Below are 21450 nucleotides of genomic sequence, written 5' to 3' on the forward strand. Positions count from 1 at the left end.
CAGTAATTGAAGGTGCATTGGTGTTCAACTTGACCTCCATGGTATCATGATGTTTCATTAAAGATAGGTAGATCAGTTGGAATCAGGGCCTTGTGTGAACATTGTGCAAATCTCAAAATGTATCCATCCTTTTTGGTTTCATCCCTTTACAAAGGTATACAACAAGTGCCAAAGTATGCAAATTGATCAACTATCCAAGTATGGACATAAGGGTGCAGTGTTGAGAATCCCATCCATGCATATGGGCCAGTCTGGGATTCTGACTTTAGTGGACCCAACTGTTTGCAGGTTATGTAGCATGCAAGCATGTGCTCAAGCTAAATTGGAAGCCTCTGTAGAGAACCAGCAAGGAGGGGTGATATGTGGACTTCTCCAATGGTTTCTGATGATTTGTGATGGTCAGGTGTGGAAATTCAGTTGCAATAAACCCATGCTACATGTCATTTAAGATACATTCAGGGCAAGCGGAGGAGAAGAGGCCACTGTCAGTGGGGACGAAGGTGGTCATGGCGGTTCTGGATGTGAGTTGTCAGACACAGAGGGACCCAGTGAACAGGAGGGTGTGAGGAGTGCCATCTGAGTCATCCTCCAGTGGATACTTCAAAGTAGTGGTGGACCCAACATGATTAGTTCCACCTTTATTCTTTCTTGCCACTACCAGTTCTATTGCCACTGTCCCTGTTGCCCCCCCACAAGCTGGCTGTTCCCGCTCCCCTAAGAGGGGAGGGCTTTCCTTTGCTGCATGCACCTCAGTCACTGTCCTGTTAGCCCCGCTGTCCTGAGTGTGGATGCTATTGGCCTCCTGAGAAGCATCTCTGTGGGTTAGACTGCAGTGCTGAATGCCATTCAGGGGCTAAGCACCCATATGACCCAGAGGGTTGCGTTCTTGAAAGGCTTTCACACTGCCATGTTGGGCCTACAGAGATCTTTTCAGGCCCTTACATTTTCCCTCAAGGCTGCCCTCCACCCATTCCACCCATTCCAGCCTTCCACCCCACTCCTGCCCCTTCTCCTTCCACATTCCCTCTTCCCAATCTTATCCCAAGTACAAGCACACCTAAGAGTGCACATACTTCAATGGCCCCAAGCACCATACACAAACCCAAGACATCCAAGAAATCCAGGCATTCACGGGCATATCTGACACTCACCTCCCTCATCACCCCAGAATACCCTCAGGTACCACACCAACACACTGGCACCTCCACTGACATACCCATACCCATACCTCCAGATACTTCGCCAACACACACTGACCCCTCCACAGACACAACCATACCCACAGATATCACAGCAACAGCCATAGATCCCTCCACAGACACACCATACCCACAAACATCCCAGCAACAACCACAGATACACCCATACCCGCAGACATCATAACAACACACTCTGACACCTCCACAGACACATCAATACCCAGATACATCACAGCAAAAACCATAGACCCCTCCACAACATCCACCACATCCACCAGACTTCTACTAAACAAATGAATGCATTCATAGTCACCTACACAACAGCCACCATCACAACACACTGTGTAACCAGTAGCCACACCACACACTTCCACTCCCTCTTCCTTCCAATCCAAACTCTATCCTGAACGCCAGCCCATTTTCCCCATGAATCTCTCCTGTTTGTCCTTGTCCTTAACACTCTAAACCTTGCCCACTCCAAAAGTCCGAAAAACCTCTTTCACACCCTAACCAATCCCTTCCATTTTCAACTCCACCCTTGAAAAACAGCCTCTCCACCCTCTTAAACCCAGCTCTAAATAGTAAAAATAGATCAAAACCCTCCTAAACCCACAAAAAGTCCCAAATCCAAGAAGCCCTCTCCCAAGGATAAATCTACCCCTCCCAAAACCTATGCTCCCCCTTCCCAAGTACCATCTTCGAGATGCCTGATGTGCCCAATGGATGCTCCATTGTGAGAAGGTCCCCAGGCAGTGTCAGTAAGGGCAAGTTACCTCTCACCTCCTTGTGCTGTGGTTGATGATATGGACTGCCCATTGGCCTTTGTTTGCCCTGATGGGTTATTTGAGTTTGAATCAAACATATCTTCTTTAGAAAGACATTTATCCTACCATTACATTTCTCTTTGATGTTATTGTATAGATAGTGATGTGTTAGTACAGATGTGTTTGTTTGATCCCTTGGAGCCAGTGCTGGAGTCAGACAAGACAAGGGGAAATGTTGAATGGATGTATATGTGGAATGACATCCAGATGGGGTAGACACTGCATTGGGTGACATGTCATGAGGTAAATATTTCAGCATGACCTGGCCACTGGCAACATCATTTAGTTTGCACTTCTCCCTATGATGTAAGTTGGACATGTGTTTGATGTTTTGAAGTGAGATATTTGTGTATCCACACATTGTGGGTGCTAACTTGTTATCCCTTTGTGTAGATCTGCATGGACAAGTGTCAATGTTGCTTTGTGTACCTAACAGATACTTCATCTACATGAGTGAAACATGCTGTTAGTGCTGTGTTTCTTTCCTAAGTTACACTTCCCAATTGTCTACACATGTATGACTCTTGGTTCTGGTAGCGGTTGTCCCTGATATACTTCAGTTCCCAGGTCCAGTACACATGGAGTTTGTCAGGCATATACAAAATGTACTATGTTTACATTGTGCCCTTAAAATCATTCTCACACTGGTCTATGTACTCCCATTGACTGACATTGACTTTTCATGTGGGTGATCGGTGAGAGTCTAATAGAGAGTTTTCACAGAGAAGGTGTGTATGACTTTACTGACACATCATACAGATGTTTCTTTCACATCAAAAACTAAACTTGGGATGTGTGTAATCTTGTGAGTGTGTCACATTCACTATGGCATCTTGGTTAGAATTACAATAACAAGGCATCCTGGTAGTTGTAGTCACTTCATTGTCACATTAGCAACACTTGACAAATAATAACCTGCATTATAAGTTAACTTTAGTAATGACATAGGAGACCAGTGAAAAGAGGCAAAAGGAGTATAGCATATTGGTTAGAGTTGGAGTGATGAGGCCTCATAGTAGTTGTAGTCACTTAAATGTCACTTTAGCAACACTTAAAAAATCGAAAGCTGTATGACTAGTGAAGATCAGTAGTAACATGGCAGACAAGTGAGAAAGTGCAAATGTTATGTGAGTCAGAGACTAACAGGTGTGATATTGTTGAGGAGGTGCTGTTGTGGAATAAAACATAATGCACACATCACTATTACTGTATATAATTTGCAAACATATGCCCATTTGTGCACAGTGTGCCTGTGCAGTACCACTGTGTTGGCCTAGGATAGCATCCTACAGATGTATTTTTGATGATGGATGAGAAACAATCCCAAACAGGGTCCATGTACATGTATAAAAAACTTGAGGACCCCACCTCCCTTTCTTGATCCACGGCAGGACATTATTTTGCAGAGGAGCCTATGGCAACAGGAAGTTGCATAACTTATTGCCAATTAGGACCACAACAGACTGGGGTTTGAAGGTGCTTGAGGAGGTAAATCAGTGGAAGGACATGCACGCTGGGCTCCATGATGGTAGAAGATGAGTAGAGGTGAGTTACAGCCTCGTATCCCTTCCTTTCCGGCGTCTCAGAAGTGGTGGTTGGACCGCCAAGTTCATGCCAGCTGTATAGCTACTCGTAATTGGGTAAGCAGTTTCACTGCCTGTCCGAGCCTTCCACAGCCTCATAGGCCGTCTCAGTGGCAACCGCTTTCAGAGTGGACTGGCGGTATCAGCGGTTTCACAGTGGTCTTTGGGAAACCCCAACCACACAACTTGTAATCCAGTGGTCTGACCGCCGCACTCACTGCTCTCAGACAGCCATCCCCGGTACGGCAGCCCACATGACTGCCCAAACCTGTAATGAGCTCCTAAATCTCAGAGTGCTCTCGAACTGATATAGCTACACATACAATCAATCTAACAAAGTGTATTTGACGTTGATTGACAGTGAGTCGTACTCAATGGCGTGCTTCAAGAAGGTGCATGTGTATCTGCTGAAACAGAGAGTAAGAGAAGCACTATGAAAGGGTGTGAGGAATCTAGGAGATCATTATTACAATTTTGAAAACCTTAAGGGACCTCTTTCTCAACTTCACCATCCAACAATTTGAGTTAACAAATGCTCCATAAAGCAGATCCATATTTGCGGACAGACCCATGCACATATAAAAGCATATCTCATAAACTTCAATGTGTCAATTTAGTTTTTACAGTGCAGACAAGGGTGACTTGTCCCTGGAAAACACAAACATGTGGTGCAATCTCCTCAGAGAACAATGCAGTAACCATATGGTTTAAACATTGAAAACATTCTTATGATCAATTTAAATTAATCAATCAGTGTGTAACAAAAGTTTCACTGTTCATTCTTGATCCTTAGTGTCAAGCTTTGTTCATTTTTAATTTTCAGCCCGACAAATTACAAAATAAAAATGGCTTTTCAGCCATTCCAACACATTTTATACAACAAAGGACTTCATAAAGGCTACAAAAAATATAAAACATCATTTCCTAAAAATCTACACTGACAGTTGGGTGTGTATACCACAACAAACAACCTAGCTCCAAAACTTTGGGATAGCAAATTTGTCCCAATTTGTCTATTTAGACTAGTTGGAATCCACAGCAAAATGGAAGAAATGTGATTCTTGCAGGACCAATCTTACTGTACCCACTGCTCATATAGCCTGAAAGTGACTGCCACACTCAGCCACACCCCCCTAAAACCATTCTTACACCAATTTACTAACCTATACAAACACGTGCCTAATTTTGTACACACTCATGAAGGCACTGGCACACCCCTTCACACAACTGTACAGCCATGCATGTATCAAGCACTCAGACAGTCAGTTATGCATGCATTGCCACACCTATATACCTAGTTAAACACCCAGTCACCCACTATACAGCTACTCACATACCTAGGTACAAAATCAAACAGCCACTCACACCTCCCAGTGACAGAGGCACTTACACATATGCTTACACATCCACTCAGCACTGATGTCTCATCTACTAACAGAGCCACTTGCACACAGTTACAGAGCTAAACACTGGCTAACGCAGCCAGTTAGTAACCCATACAGCTACGTACATATCCATTTGAACACCTATACAGTCTCTAAGACACTCAGTCACATACGGAGACACCGAGGTTGCATTAGAAATCTGAACAGTTTACCACGGCTGGGTAGTGGTAAAGTGCATGTGCTTCTCCACTAAACATGGTTTGATCGACTTAACCACAATCAGGATATTTAATTCATCTGTAAGCCTCCAGTAGCATGGACTACCTGAGCACAGGGCCTGAAAATTAAATAGTAGTAGTGGGCATGCACCAATAAAAATGCCATACATGCAAGTTGCCCTTTAAACCTGTCTGAGGCATTCCACTGCTTAGACTGTGTGTAGTTTTACTGCCATGTCGAGTTGGCATTATTAACCCCTTGACAAGCATTAAACTATCATTTTATCACACATAAGTCATCCCTAAGGTAGGTCATAGTTAGTTGAAAGGGCAGGATCGTGTATAGCTAAAAGGTAACACATGTACTTTTACGTTTCAGTCACTTACATAAGCACTCACAGACCCATATACTCAGTGATACACCTAGTCACCCACCTATACAACCACTCACATGCCTATTTAGAAAACTATACAGCCACTTATACACTGACTTATACACTGATGCACCTTTAGACATATTCACTTACACATCTATACACTCACTTGTACATTTCTCTTTTTCATTTCAATAGCAGTTATTCAGTCGTAACATCGACCATAAAAACACAGATTTAAAAATACATTGCAAATAATCAATATGCTATAAGAAACAAGATGATTTTGAGCCTGTCTCACGGAGATATAAGACATCTATCATAAATAGAAGCAACATCTAGCATGTCGTAAAATATGTTTAGAAAGAACTAGCAGGTTTGACATTGTAAGATATATCTGTTCTCAAGTTAATAGCAACACAATTGTATTGAAAACAGTCAACATGCTATGGCAGGGACTGGATTTTCACTAAGAGACTCCTCCCTCCTTAATAAAATAAAGTGCTTGGGCTTTTAAGATTCAACATAACAATTAATTTATAAGCAGACAAAGGGTATACATGCCTTAAGAATTAAATCAATCTCAAGGACTAAAAAACGAATTCCTAAATTATAACCCACATAAAACGTATTATAAAGCATATCTCTTTTTCAGTTTGACAGCAGCAGAAATATAATTAAGAACAGCAAAGCAGGTTGTAGGCCAAGTTAAACACATTAGAAAATGCATCCCTTTTTTGAAAATATGTAAGGTGCTTGTGCTTTAAGATTGAATGTGGAGTGGAGTGGTGTGGCTTACTGGGTAGAGGCGGCAGACCCGGAAGCAGACGGCAGCCCGGGACCAGGGTTCAATTCCTGACGCGGCAGGGTCGTGGACCAGGGTCAGCGGACTCGATAATTCTCGCCTTGGTGCCTACTCTAACCAGGGATCACACTCGGCAACTCTGGGCATTAGCTTGCCTCATCTCCACAACGGCCCCCCACATACGCCGGGGATGCCTGGTTTCACCTTGGAGATACCCAGTAGGGACCATCTCACAGGGAAAGCCAGGACGGGTTCCCCAGCGGTCTACAGCGCAGAGATACTCCTTCGGGAGTCGATTCTAGCGCTTTAGAAACCCACAATTAATTAATGTAAAAAGCGACCTCTCAAGGTGCTGTATAAAGTGTAAAAAAGAATGAAATTCACTGTTGGTTAGGACCTAGTGCCATTACATGTGCAGCTTGACAGGGGTGTGAACATTCATTTTCATTTTAATACTGTAAATGAGATTGGAAAACCTTTGCTACTATGTTCTTTAACACTTTATAGGTGTACACTGTATTCCCTTTCAAGAATATTAAAGTACTCAAGTGTACTAGTTTATTTTACTTATGTGGGGTGTGTGTCATATGCACATACAGAAACTCATAAACATTTAAACAGCTTATTGAGCATAGACATCAAACACATAGGGCCTGATTACTTTCTTACCTTACTCAAGATTCATGAGGCCAGTCAAAGCCATGGAAGGTGGCTTTGACTGGCTTCATAAATCTGACTCAGAGCCTTGCATCACACATATACCACCTTGTGTGGTGAAAACTTAATGAAAGGCTATCATAAATATTCCCCACCATCTTTACAACCATGGGCATCTGGCATTTTGAATAATAGAGAGCTTTTTCCACACAGTGAGTGGCCATCTCAGATAAATTGTCGAAGTCAGCTGGAACAGTTATGAAAGTCATTTACCATCATTCTACTAAGGCTAGTACAGATAATGTGTGTTGTCCTGCTGCACCTGCCTTCTCCTGCATCATGCACGGCCATGTTTGATTGCTATGAAATTTATCATTGGGGTCTCAGTGTAGCCCGTCAGAAGTTAAGGTTTGGGTGTGTCACTGTATTTGTAAAGAGTTAAATAAGTTATTTTACATTTATGTGTTAGTTGTTTGGTTTAAACTGTTTTGTAATGTGTTAATAAAATGTATATGTAAATTTATATAAAAATGTATCCTACTAATTTAACATATGGGTCACAAACACACCCATACATGTACTCATACATGAAATCACACATATAAAGTCATTCACAGAGGGTCTGACACACCCTCACATTCATTCAAACACCCACTCAAAATCCCATACAGTTAGTCACACAACCATTTACACATACAAACATCTACCTACATACACATAGGGGCCGATTCCGATTTCGGCCGGAAGGGCTCCGAACCATGTTCGTAGCCCTTCCGACTGAATCGGTCACTGCCGGCTGGATTCCTTTCCGACCGAGCCATTCCGATGGGCTCGGTCGGAAAGGAATCCGACTCGGATTTCCAGATTGCGGACGACAGGCCTGTCCGAAGTCCGGAAATCCCTCAGTACTCCCCGGGTCACCTCTTTACGACCGCGAGAGTACGATGGCAGCTTTTCACTGCCTTTTCGTGCCGGTCTTTCTGGCACGAAAAGGCAGCCAGAAGCTTTCTCTGGTACCCAGCAGGACCCCCATGTGGGTGAGGCCACCAGATGGCGGCCTGGGGGGACCTATGGTGCCCCTCCTTTGATCTCTGCACCTGGTGGCAGGCACCTTGGGGTGCTGGCCACAGGGTGCAGGGATGAATTGGACCCCTGCTTTCTACAATGCAGCCATGCATTGCGCTCGGAATGCATGTTTGCATTGTAAGGTATACAAATGCATCGTACTAGCAGGGCTGTAACCGACGACAGCACATCGGTCTGTTACTGCTCCTGGCCGATGTCAGACGAACTCAGGTTCGTCTGACATCGGAATAGGCCCCATAGTGTGCAGTTTTCCATTAATGGTGTGTGAGTATAGAACCTAAGAACAGTAAAAAAGGAAAATGCACCCACATAGGACATTTTTACTGCAACAAGCATGTGGCATTTTGCACAGTGCGTAACCATCGCACTACCATCTTTTTTGGCTGCTGGTTTTGTAATGACTGCAGCTGATGATTGTTCTGCCAAGGGTGCTGTAGAGGTGCACTGTTCTGCTTCACCTGCTTTCTCCTGTATCATCAGATGTAGACCCTTATATGAATTGTTTTTAAGTGCTTACACATGGAACTTGTCCCATGTGAATAATTCTTGGCAGTGCCCCTGGATGAATGTTTGGTTTTCTAAAGACAAGGGAACCCGAAAGGTAGGAAGGGCACAATCCTGTATCCTTCAAGGTACACAACATAATATTGTGAACTTTGAAGGATACAGGATTGTGTCCCACTCTATGAGGCTCTGTCATGAACTTTAGTACTGAATTTATGAATCTATTAAATCAAACAATGTCCGGCTGGACATAAGTGAATCTATATAGTACTGATTCTGGTCTATATTCATTGTTTTTAGCATAATTTATTGAAGGACCCTCTGTTCCCAATAATTACCTGGATAAATGTTTGACACAACTATTACACCACACATATTTAGCAGTAACCTTTCTTTTCTCCTGAAGGTATTTTAAAATGCTTCAAGATCTGAATTAGTTTTGTCCTTGCTGCTCTAAACAAATACATGCATTTATCTGGAATACTTGTGCACAAAGGTTTATTTGTAAATCGTTTCATAAGTTACATTATGTTTATTTGCTAATTGTTTGGTTTAAATTGTATTGTAATACGTCAATAACATGTATTTGTATTGTATTTAAATGTATATTACTAATTTAACTCAAAGGTTACAAACACACCCATACAGGTACTCTTATAGGAACTCACACACCTATAGAGTCTTTCAAACAGGTGCTAATTCTCCCACTTAAAATCACATGCAGTCAGTCACACAGCCGTTTACACATGCAAACACCTTCTTACATAGTCTCACACAGCCATTCACACACCCACTTATACAGCCACTAACGTACAAAGCTAAATACCACTCATACACTCAGCTATACACTGATATACCCACTCACACACACAAACACACACACACATACACAAATACAGCAGCTCACACACCAACCCATACACTGATAAAGCCACACAGACACAGACATATCCATGCACATAACAATACAGTTATTGACACAAACAGGGACACAGCCATACACCCACTGACATACCCAAATGCACACTTATATGACTACTGACACACCCAGCCCAACCGATACAGAAACTGATACATCCAGGCACATACTTATATCGCCAATGACACACCCTGTCTCATATTGATACAGTCACTTAGACGTAAGGCCAAACACTGATACTGCCGCTCAAATTCCCATACACATATTGATACAGTCACTGACACACCCAGCCAGACACTAATATAGATATTAACACACCCAGGCACATATTGTTACAGACCTGACACACAAAGGCACACACCGATATATCCACTGACACACCCAGGCAAATACTCATGCACTAAATAAAGCACCCTCTCACACATCAATAGAGCCACTTACACTGACATATTCATACAAACACTGATACAACCATAGACACACCCTGGCACACACAGATACAGCCACTGACACACGCAGTCACTGACATATTAGAAACACAGAATTATCTCTTTGTTTAACCAGATGGTGGATCTAAATAGAACTGTCTTTTAGTAGAATGTCTTTTCAGTTTATTAACAAAAAATAATAGGGTAGTAAAAGGGTTAAGGATGGGGAAATCAAAAGAACCAACTCGCCTCACTCTTCACTTTTATGTGGTAACTGGAAGCAAAAAAAATGAAAAACTAACAGTGATGCTTTTTCACTGTATCCAAGAAAGCACCCACAGAAGATACTTTTACAGTAACAAGCATGAGGAATTTTGCACAGTGAAGAGCTTTCTTCTTGTCACATGTCTAAGTAAGGCACGGGAAGAAACACTGCCATTTTACCATGCATACATTTCCAAAGTTTCCTTTTCTTTCACACGATGACTTTAGACACACATTTACGTGGGTGACAATGCACGATTAGTTTCTAGGAAACTACATTACTTACAAAGTCCACTTTGTAAAACTACAATCACAATACCTTAAACATCTCGTACAAGGTCTGATCATACATTGTGCAAATGCAGTTGTTACATTTTCATCTATGAGGTGATGCAGCTATCTATACAATATAAACAATGGCGGCCAGACTATGGTTTTGGCTTGAAAGCAAGGATGCTTTTTGTTAGAAACAAACAAGCACTTCTGTTTTGGGGCAGAGGAGCACTTGCAGTCATTGTAAGGTCACTACATGCTGAAACCTCAGCCAAGCTGCTTGCTGATCCCTCTGCAAACAGGGATGTCCAACCTCTGACCAAGACGGGGACCTACATACTTTCCCTTCAGCTAATGAGGATTGGATCATACAATATGGAATCCTTGGCAGAACACATACATACACCCTAGACATCTAGGTTAGGGAACGCATAGTAAGAGTATGCTACATATTGCTTTACTTGCTTGCATATATACATTGCTTTGGCAAGATGGTGGCATCATTTGGTTCACTGCCCTTATACTGCTAATTACGTTCACGTGCTTTTCTCTATTGATTGCAGCACATATATTCTTTTCAAGAATCATGTTGGTTCAATAAAATTATAAAATACCCCACTCTGTATTCCTTGTATATTTCTCTGAGAGAGAGAGAGAGCAAATGTGGCTGACCAAAAGGGTTCTAGATCTGTTACAAAAATTCCTGGGGGTGTCAGGGTTGTCATGTTCTATGGTTGCCATAACCATTTGCTAACTGTATAGGTTTAGGGGTGCTTATAGTGGCACTGTAAGCTAGCTGGCCTGACAGGACAACACATCCTGAGGGAGTGCTCAGAATCAGTCTGGCATCATCTGAACATATATGTTGGTCAACAAATGCGCAATTCCTAAGTGGAGACTACATGACAATCTCACCCTCATTCTTCGCAGGCAACTGGTATTGTAATGACTGAAGATGATGGTGGTACTCGCAAGGGTGAGGTAATGGTGGACTGTTCTGCTGCAACTGCTTTCTCCTACATCGCCTGGTTGTAGACCCTTTCATGGGTTGTTTTTAAGTGCTTCCACATGGAACTTATCTCATATATATACACATCTTTGAAGTGCCCCTGGATAAGTGCTTGCCGCAAACATTACACTGCACATATTCAGCTGTAACCTTCATTTTCCCTGAAGGTATTGTAAAATGCTTCCAGACATCACTTTATTTTCTTGGAGGTATTGTATGTTCCCCCTTAACAGGTTCTGGATGTTCATCCTGGAGAGACGAGGAAGCTTCAGCCATTCGATGAAAGCAGAGCGCCACGGAGTCTCAGTCCTCTTTCTACAGAGGACACTGGAGAAATTATTATTTTTGGGTGTAGATTTACATGTACGTGGGTGAGGTTCCAATATACCCAATCAACAGCAAGTTTTGGGTGTGTCATCAAGCACTTTTGTGAATCCGGTCTGTACGTTTCCGGAGTCGCAAAACTTGTAAAATTAGTAACTTTCATGAAAAACAGATATGGGGGCCAAATATACACTTGTAAATATGTTCACACTGATGAAAATAGAAGGAGCAACATATGTGGAAAAAATCTTTAACATTTTTCCGAATCCGCAGGTTTGACTTCACTGATTCTTTCATATCATGAGATCGGAATGAAAAATCATAGAGTACTTGTGATCCAGTCTATGTTTTCAGACCAGCAGAGGTACAGTGGAACCAAAAATTAACACAAAAAAGTTATACAATTTGTATAATTACATTTACAAAAACAATATATATTTTACATTATGTATGTATGTCATTTTTACCTTTCAAACCATATACAAAGAATATTTATAAAAAGAATGAATACAGTTAAAATAAATACTGATTTAAAAATCAAAATAAATTGTAATGGGGCGTGGCTTGGCGCCCGAGGGACATGGCGGCGGCTAGGTGAAGCTCCGCGGCAGTCCCGGGAACCCAGACGCTGCAGATCGACCTTACCTGCACCAAAGCTATGGGCGGTTGTCGGAAGGCATCAGGACCGCATCTGGAAGTTTGAAGACTTTGGCGGTGCACAATAACGCCGTATTTTGATGCCGCAAGTACTTCACGGCCCGTTTAAGGCGCGGCTGCCATTTTGAAACGTCCGCGCCTTTCAACATGTTTCCACAACTTTTTTAAAGTGGCGCTTTATCCTGGAATAAGCTGTTTTTTTATGCTTTAGCTCACTATTACCCCATAAGACCACTGCATTCTTCAGTATAACCGAGCAGCATATATTCTTTTCGCTTTTGCTCTCCTTTTATGTTCTTCATGCCTTTTACCACACTCTGTGAGCGGCCATTTTAGGAGCAGCGTTTTTTCCTAAACATTTTTCTCAAGTTGTGCTGTGATGTTATTAAGCACTGTGCTGACAACGTGTTTCTTCACTTCTGGGCATGGACTTCAGGACATTTTCTCTTTATGCTTTTAAGGCTGGTTTTTGACTTCATAATGCTGTTCCTCAATATTTGCCCTATGCCTCATTGCTGTTGAGACAACTTGCTCGGTGGCCATTTTACATTCATTTTCACAGTACTCTTTGACTTCGGCATATGGCCTCTGCTACACAAGTCCTCAGGAGGCACTTAGGTATTGGTGGTCTCTATATTTGACTTTTGTACGATATATTTGCACTGTATGCACAAGACCTCTTATTCAAACCCATACCAGTGCTCCTTTTTACAACACCTCCCTCCTGAATGTCTGGTCTTTCACCATATGTGCATTTCAGACAGAAGTGTGCTATATAAGGCTTTATGGGCAGAACTAAATCTCTCTACCCTACATCTTCTAAACCAAAGCGCATTTTTGTGAAAAACTCGAGAATTTTTCAGAATTTTTGAAATTAGAAGATTCCTTAACTTCTTCTTTGCCCAGCACAGATTCAATGATGGAGACCTCTCAAGGCGCCTCAGGGAAATCAAATACTAAGCGACAAACAACCTTCGCTTGTTTCAATGGAGTTGTTATTAGAGGAAATCAGGGCTCTCCTCCTTTTATGGAAGAGACTAAAGCTAAACTCCAGGTCTTAACGGACCATTTTCTCCCAACTTGAAACTAGAGTTTCTTCTGTTGAGCAGACGGTTACATCCTTGAAAGAAACTTGTGTTAATGTCTCCCGTCTTCGCTCTCAAGTCACGGTACTCCAGAAGCAGGTTGAGGACTTAGAAAATCACAATACAAGAAATAACCTGCATATTTATGGTCTGGGTGAGGGACTTGAAGGATCTGACCCGTTGTTTTTCTTCAAATCATTCCTACCTAAAATGCTTCACATGCCAGAAAGTACGGTACTAAACATCCAACGGGCACATCACTTAGGACTTCTACCATCTTCTGCATCTTCCTCACAAAGGCCTAGAGGAATTATTTTGTACTTCTTAGAATATACAGATCTATTGAAAGTCTTGGCGGAAGTCAAATTTTCCCAAAAAATTACAGGGTCAGGCTCTTCCCTGTTTTTTGCCCTGGACTATGCTAAAGCCACTGCTAATTGACGTAAAGCTTTTCTAAATATGAGAGCTGAGCTTCACTTGTTAGGAGCCAGATATGGCCTGTTTCACCCCTGTTTATTCAAAGTTACATACAACAACAGAACAACTACATATGAAGATCCAGTACAGCTGCAGAGTTTCATCAACTCATGCAAAACGTCGGCCATGGATTCATCTGGACCTTCCTCTTTGTATAATGGTTGAACTTTAATGATGTTCTTTTCTGGTTACCGTTTTTAGGATATTTCGCCATGGTTTAAGTTTATGTTTTGACTTATTTGTTTATTGCTGATATTTCCTCATAGTTACTATAATTCGTATTGTTGGTAATGTTTGTTCTAGTTTATTATTTTAATATTTCATCAGTTTTTACAGGTATCCTATCCTTGTCTCATGATGTTTTCCCGGTACCCGGTTAAGCCGACCCTGGATGTGTCGTCCATCCCATGTGGTTCCATCCCCCCTCCTTGTCTTCATGTTCTTCTCCCTTGTAGGTATGTTACCCTTATACATTTCCATTCCTCCTTTCTCCCTACTCCTATTTCTCTTAATTTTTGTAATTACTCTCCTTCTTTTCGTTCTAGGTGTTGTAGTTATTCTTTTCTTTTTTGTTCTGTTATTATGATATTATTATGTATTCTGCCTTTGCTTCTATTTTGCTATTTTACTTTTCCTATGCTTTTTTTCTAGTCTGTTTTATCTGGCTGATTCTGGTATATCTTTGATATCTTTGATTTCTCTTAACTTTTTATGTCGTTAAATTAGTTTTATGGAATGTTAGAGGACTCAACTCTCCTATAAAAAGGCAGAGAGTACTAACTCATCTGGCTAAGTTTAGTGCTGATGTTGTTTTCCTGCAAGAGACTCATCTTACAGAAGATGAATCATTAAAATTAAAAAAAGGATGGGTTGGAGAATTATTTTATTCAAGTGGAGATGGTAAACTTAATGGAGTAATGATGTTATGTCGCAAATCCCTTAATTTTACATTTATCTCACAAGATTCTGATACAGATGGCCATTGGTTGAATGTTAAATTGATGCTTAAGTATGTTCCAGTCTCTTTTTTCATTGTTTATGCCCCAACTGGCGGTGACGCCTCTTTTCGGCGTTCAATAGCCAAGCAGATCACTCTTCATATGGAAGGCAATTTTATTCTGGCAGGAGACTGTAATCAGGTTTTTGATCCTTTTATAGATCGAAAGTCTAAAGTGTCCTTTGTTCCTAACAAAACACATAAATCCTTTATCCACACGGTCACGAAACATAAACTTCTGGATGCCTGGAGATTATGTAATCCTACTGCGAGAGAGTACACTTTTTATTCCCCGGTGCATCATTCTCAATCACGACTTGATTATTTTTTTGTTTCGCATAACATCTCACAAGCACTTACACATGCGGAAATTGGCCCCATTTTATTATCTGACCACGCTCCAGTTTTGATTGATGTGGACATTTTGCCCAAACCCAATTCCCCCAGAAGGAGGGATTTTAAAAATATCCTGCTTTTGGACCCAGAATTCTCTTCTTCATTTAAAACCTTTTTTAACGAATATTTTCTCCTCAATCACACTGCCTTTTTCAACTATTTGGGATGCCTTTAAAGCTTCCACAAGGGAGTTTATTATATCCTATGTGTCAAAGAAGCGTACTATTGCTCGCAATCGTACTCATTCTTTATTCCAAAGTATTAAGAGACTTGAGCATTCTTTTTATACTTCTAAATCTAAAGATGTTCATAATACTCTCATCAACGCAAAGTTACAGTTTAACAAGGAATCAACAGATAATGCCTCGTTATATTTATTGAAATCTAGCGCGAAATTTTATGGTGGTAGAAATAAGGCAGGAAAACTCTTAGCGAAATATTTAAAAATGAAACAGAACAAAGTGAATATTGATGCTATTTTTGATGATGACTCTATCTTAAAGTTCAAGGACTCCGAAATTTTAGACGAGTTTGCATTACTCTATAAAAGATTATACTCGTCCGAAACACAATCCACAGATTACTCACTATCACAGTCCTTTTCACTCATACAACAACCCCAACAATTTTCTGTTGATTTATCACTATTGGAATCTCAGATAACGCAACAAGAACTGTTAACAGCACTTCAACATTTGAAAAAAGACAAGGCTCCCGGGCCAGATGGATTCACTGTTGAGTTTTTTCTTCATTTCTCCAATGTATTAATGCCTAAACTACACCTTTTAATTGAGTCGTTTTAATCCTTGGGAAAGTCTGGCAGTACCTTTTCAGATGCTCACATATGTTTGATCCCTAAAGAAGGGAAAGACACGAAGTACTGTAAGAATTATATACCCATTTTGGTTGTTAATATTGATTACACAATTTTTTTCAAAACACTTGCCCTTCGTTTAGACTCTTATCTCCCCAAGATTTTAGGTAAACAGCAGTCTGGCTTCATGAAAGGCAGTGTTATACAAGATAACACAAGACTTTCTTTCAATATTTTATCCAAGGCTACGCATTTGAAACATTCCCTTGCAGCTATAGCATTAGATGCTGAAAAGGCATTCGATAGAGTGGAATGGCGTTATTTATTTTACACCCTTTAGTGGTTTGGATTTGGTCCGAATTTAATTTCCTTAATCTCCCTTTTATATTCAAATCCACGTGCTGCTCTCTGTGCTAATGGGTTACTTTCCTCCTTCTTTGACCTTGGTAGAGGGGTTCGTCAGGGATGTCCTTTATCTCCTTTTCTATTTAACGTAGCCCTCGAACCCTTCATTTCCAGAATTCATCGAAATGTGCACATACAAGATTTTCAGACTCCTACAACTAATGTCAAACTTGCAGCATACGCAGATGATATTTTGCTTTTTATTTCAAATGCCAATGAATCGATCCCAGCCTTTTTAGATGAAGTTCACTCTTTTTCATCAATTTCAGGATATAAATTGAATAGTGATAAGTGTGAAATATTGCCCTTGACTAAATACACCTTCAAAGCTGATTTTCTTTCAACTAGTTTTACTTGGAAATCGTCCTCTATTAAATATTTAGGCTTACATTTTACACCAACAGTAAAAGAGACAGTCACGTTGTTCTTGAATAATTGCATCCAAAAACTCACAGAACTCACCAATAAATGTCATCCTCTTTATTTATCCTGGTGGGGTCGCATGGATACTATTAGGATGATGCTTTCCCCCATTACTTTATATACCATATCTAATATCCCTGTTTCCATTTCTACTAAATTATTTAAGTTCATTAATTCAGTGTTATTCTCCTTTTTGTGGAACCAGAAAAGACCACGTATGTCTATCTTAAAGTTATCACGTCCTAAAGCTGAAGGTGGAGTTAATTTTCCAAATTGTATTACTTATCATAAAGCTTTCCCTTTGCGACAAGCTTTATACCGGTTGCTTGACTGTGAGCAAGATCTTCCTTTTTGGAAGACAGTAGAGCTCTCGTTCCTCTCTCCTTTTTCATTTCAGGAATACCTTTTTTTTCCCCGCAAACCCCAAACACTTTCTACTCCATTAATCTAGTTTACCTCACAATTATTAAATTCCATATTTCCTTTACTTTATAATACTCCTGAATCATTTTTGAATTCACCCATTTGGCATAATAAGGCGTTATTGATACGTAACAAACCTTTTTATTGGAAATCTTGCGACAAGGTGGTATAATTTGGATACATCAAATGTTCTCCAATAAAGAATTTCTTTTGTTTTCTTCGCTCAAACAGTTACACACCTTATCCGCCTCCTTCATTTCCAAATGTCAGATTCTTCGTAATGCTGTCCTTGATTTTTATATACCGCTATCAAATAATAATACTGCTAATCCCATCACTCCTATACATGAGGACCTTTCTGTTCTATTACATACTCAACCCAAAGCATCAGAATTATACCTTTTCTTACAATCTGCCGGCACACTTAGACAGAAAAGAAGTACTGAAAAGGCGTGGGAAAAAGATTTCAACACGGAATGGTCTTTCACTTTGTGGAATAATTTGTGGACTAAATTACGTAGGTCTTCCAGATCAGCTAGTTTAACACAAACATTGTTCTATGCGTATAATAAACTCTTGTTATCTCTACAACTTTTACATAAAAGATTCCCTACTACTCCGGACACTTGCTGGACTTGTACCTCTCCAAATCCAGATTTGTTCCATTTGTTGTTCTCATGTACACCAGTGTATAATTTTTGGAAACAGGTCTGGTTTCAAATTAATCTAATCTTTGGCACACGCCTCCCATTCTCTGTGATATACATTTTCTTAGGCAGCCTGTCTTCAGTTTGTGATAATAATGCAACTCATTTTAAAATAATTGATCTACTAATAGCAGTCGCTTTCCAACAGATAACAAGAAATTAGAAGGACTTCACGAAAATGCCATTCAAGGCCTGGTGGTATGATGTATGCCACAATCATAGCCTGGATACTTTTTCCAATTTACCTTCACCCATTGCTTTTAAAAGGCTTCAATTATGGTTACCAGTTACAACGTTTTTCGACAATTGTGCCAAAATGCATTCATCACTGAAGCCCTTTCAACAAGAAGTACTCAAACCTCCATAGTTCCTCTAACTTCTTTTTCTTTCTTCGTTAACTTATATCTTATATTATTCTTGTTTATTTAGCATGGACATTATTGTTTTTCATTTTCATTCAAGTATTTATGATGGAACACAACTGTATTGCAATATTTGTTGCTCAATATTTGTTGCCTATGTATAATGACACACCTATTTTCTTGAATAAATTCTTTTTGGAACTAAAAAAAAAAATTGTAATATGCTTAATATTAAAAATAAACCCTAGAAATCAACTAAATAAACTAAACATTACAGGACAAAACAACTTAGAACCAGATTTTAAAAAACCTTTTGAAATTCACTGAAAAATAAAGGTTGTAGGAACATTATTGTTAAGCTCAGATTTCACATGTAAAAAAAATAGAAATTCAAAAGTTATAGTTATGTGGGCTAACTATAACTTATGTCCCCACAATGCACTGGTTATGACCTCACATGTTACATCACTCATGACATGGTCAGTGACATTACTGATGTACATGCAGGTGGGGAAGCTCTTAATTTTCTATTACGGGTGGCACTGGCCATACTCTGTTACAAGGGCTACAGCTCAATTAATATAATTTTCACCCTGCCCTGTCCCTGACTACTACAAAAGGAAAATGAAGAAGATAATATGATCATCTATCCCTTCACAGGATATTTGCTTATATAAGGGATGACTTTAGGTGCTTGTTTTTATTGATTGAGTGAACACCGATAGGCCCCACATGAATGACACAGGTGAAATAAAATTATTAACATAGATAATGAGTGGTCCCCGTAATCTCTGGAGGAAGGCACTTGTGACTTGACTTGATAATGTGAACTATATAATATAGATACACAATATATGCTGTGCTTGCAAACTACTGTTAGTCAAGGGAGAATTCTGAAAAATTACAACTTCTACTTTCCTCGGCTTTGCTACTCTGGCACGGACGTGCAGTGTTACATGCTCTTCAAAGTAACACTCTTCATCCAGTGACCGCCTACTCTGTCTACTGCTCTACATACACTAATGCTATCTATGAGGAAGATACCATCCAGGCATCCATCCATTCAAAGTAAATGTCAATCATTCTTCTTAATGTCTCAACTGGACAAACCTTACTTTTTCTCACCGAAAAAAACCTTTTTATTTTATTTTGTAAACCACCACCCTTGCATCCGTGCTTGACTTGCATTTGAATTTGACCCAAAGGATATATTGCGCACACATACAGTTTCTGTTTCACCCACCCAGGCAGTCTTATTTTCTTTCTCCTTCCACCCATCCTTGCTTCAGCCTTCAACCGGCCATGCATCAGATTCCCAGCCACCTGTGCCTGCATTCATAAACTCATATCATTCTTTGCCAGTCATTAATTTAACTCGCTAATCCTTCACAGCTAAGTTAAAGTCAAATTTAGAGGAGGCCATTGGTTACTGGTCAACTCCCGCCACTAATGCTATTGCTAATGTGAAGTCAAGAGTGACTGTCTTCTACCTGGTTGACAAAAACGTAGTTCTAAATTTGTAAGACTTCTTAACAGTAAAGTGTACTTGTACTGTACAACATATACACCCCTGCAGCGAGCCTACTCTGCAATCTCAATAAGCAAGGAATATAATAGCTTACCACTGTCCGCCACTACCGAGGCATCTCCCACAGCAGTTCCTTCTGGCACCGCATCCGCCCCTGGAGTGACCACCTCTGAGCAAGCCCCGGCACTGGTGGCGGGCTCTGCCGATGGTGTTCCGCCTAGAAAATACATTTCATATTTTTAGATGCCATATACACCACTTCCTATTTTGTCTAGGAATTAAAAAAAATTTACTACATAAACAAATATAATTATTTGTGACTCTCTAGTCTAAACTAAAAATTCCCCTTTCGGAAGGGGAGGGTGTTTTTATTTATGCTTAGCCATAACATGCTACACTTTTTGGCACAACTGATGAATGCTTGCTTTTTAAAACACACCATTTTTCTCATAACAGACAGAAGCTTCCCTTCTACAAACAAGAGCAATATGTTATTCATCATCATCACCACCAGTACTTTAAGTTCCAACCAGGTGAGGGGTCTCCCACAATTAATGTGTAAAATCAGCCACTGTTCAGTTTTCAAGAGTTCACCTTTTTTCTTCTATAAAGTTGATTTTGATAAATGTTTTTATATAATGCACAATTGAAAATTAATATACAAAGTACACACAGAGCTAGTTGTTCTACCTTTAATAAAGCTTTAAAACTTACATAGACTCTGTGGTTTTTTGGTCATGAGTGAGTGAGCGAAAGGGTTTGCAATTTGCAAGCATGATTCCTTGACTCTGAGAGGTTGGGACTCTGACTCTGTAGTCTTATGTTATGGGTTGTATAATCATTGGGGATCATCGCTGCATTTGGGAGCTAAATATTGACTCTGACAGACTAGCTAGTCAGTAAGGAGATTGGGGGTTCAACTTCTGTTATGACTGAGGTTTGTGGAAAGTCTAACTGCGCTTATTATCACCAATGCCCTATTTCTTGTCCACAGTTCTGTATGTGCAGAATAGTCCCTGCAACAGTAGTAGTATGTCCTCATATCCATTCAAAAAGTAAACTAGTATCTTATTCTTCGTAGCCATTGACATTTTATTGTTGGGATTTGTCAAAGCATAAACATTAAGAAGACTTCAATAGACATTGTGGACAACACAGATGACTGCACTCAGTGCCTAGAGCTATTGCTGAATAGGAGCTTTGTTTAACACCTTTTGCCAACTGTGCAAGCTTAGCTAGCTACACAGACAGACTAATAATAATAAATAGCAGAAGCACAGAGAGTCATAGTAGAGGCAGGATAAGAATTTAGAAACAGTCTACA

The sequence above is a fragment of the Lissotriton helveticus genome, chromosome 4_1, assembly GCF_964261635.1.
Source record: "Lissotriton helveticus chromosome 4_1, aLisHel1.1, whole genome shotgun sequence".
In the NCBI taxonomy this organism is placed as follows: Eukaryota; Metazoa; Chordata; class Amphibia; order Caudata; family Salamandridae; genus Lissotriton; species Lissotriton helveticus.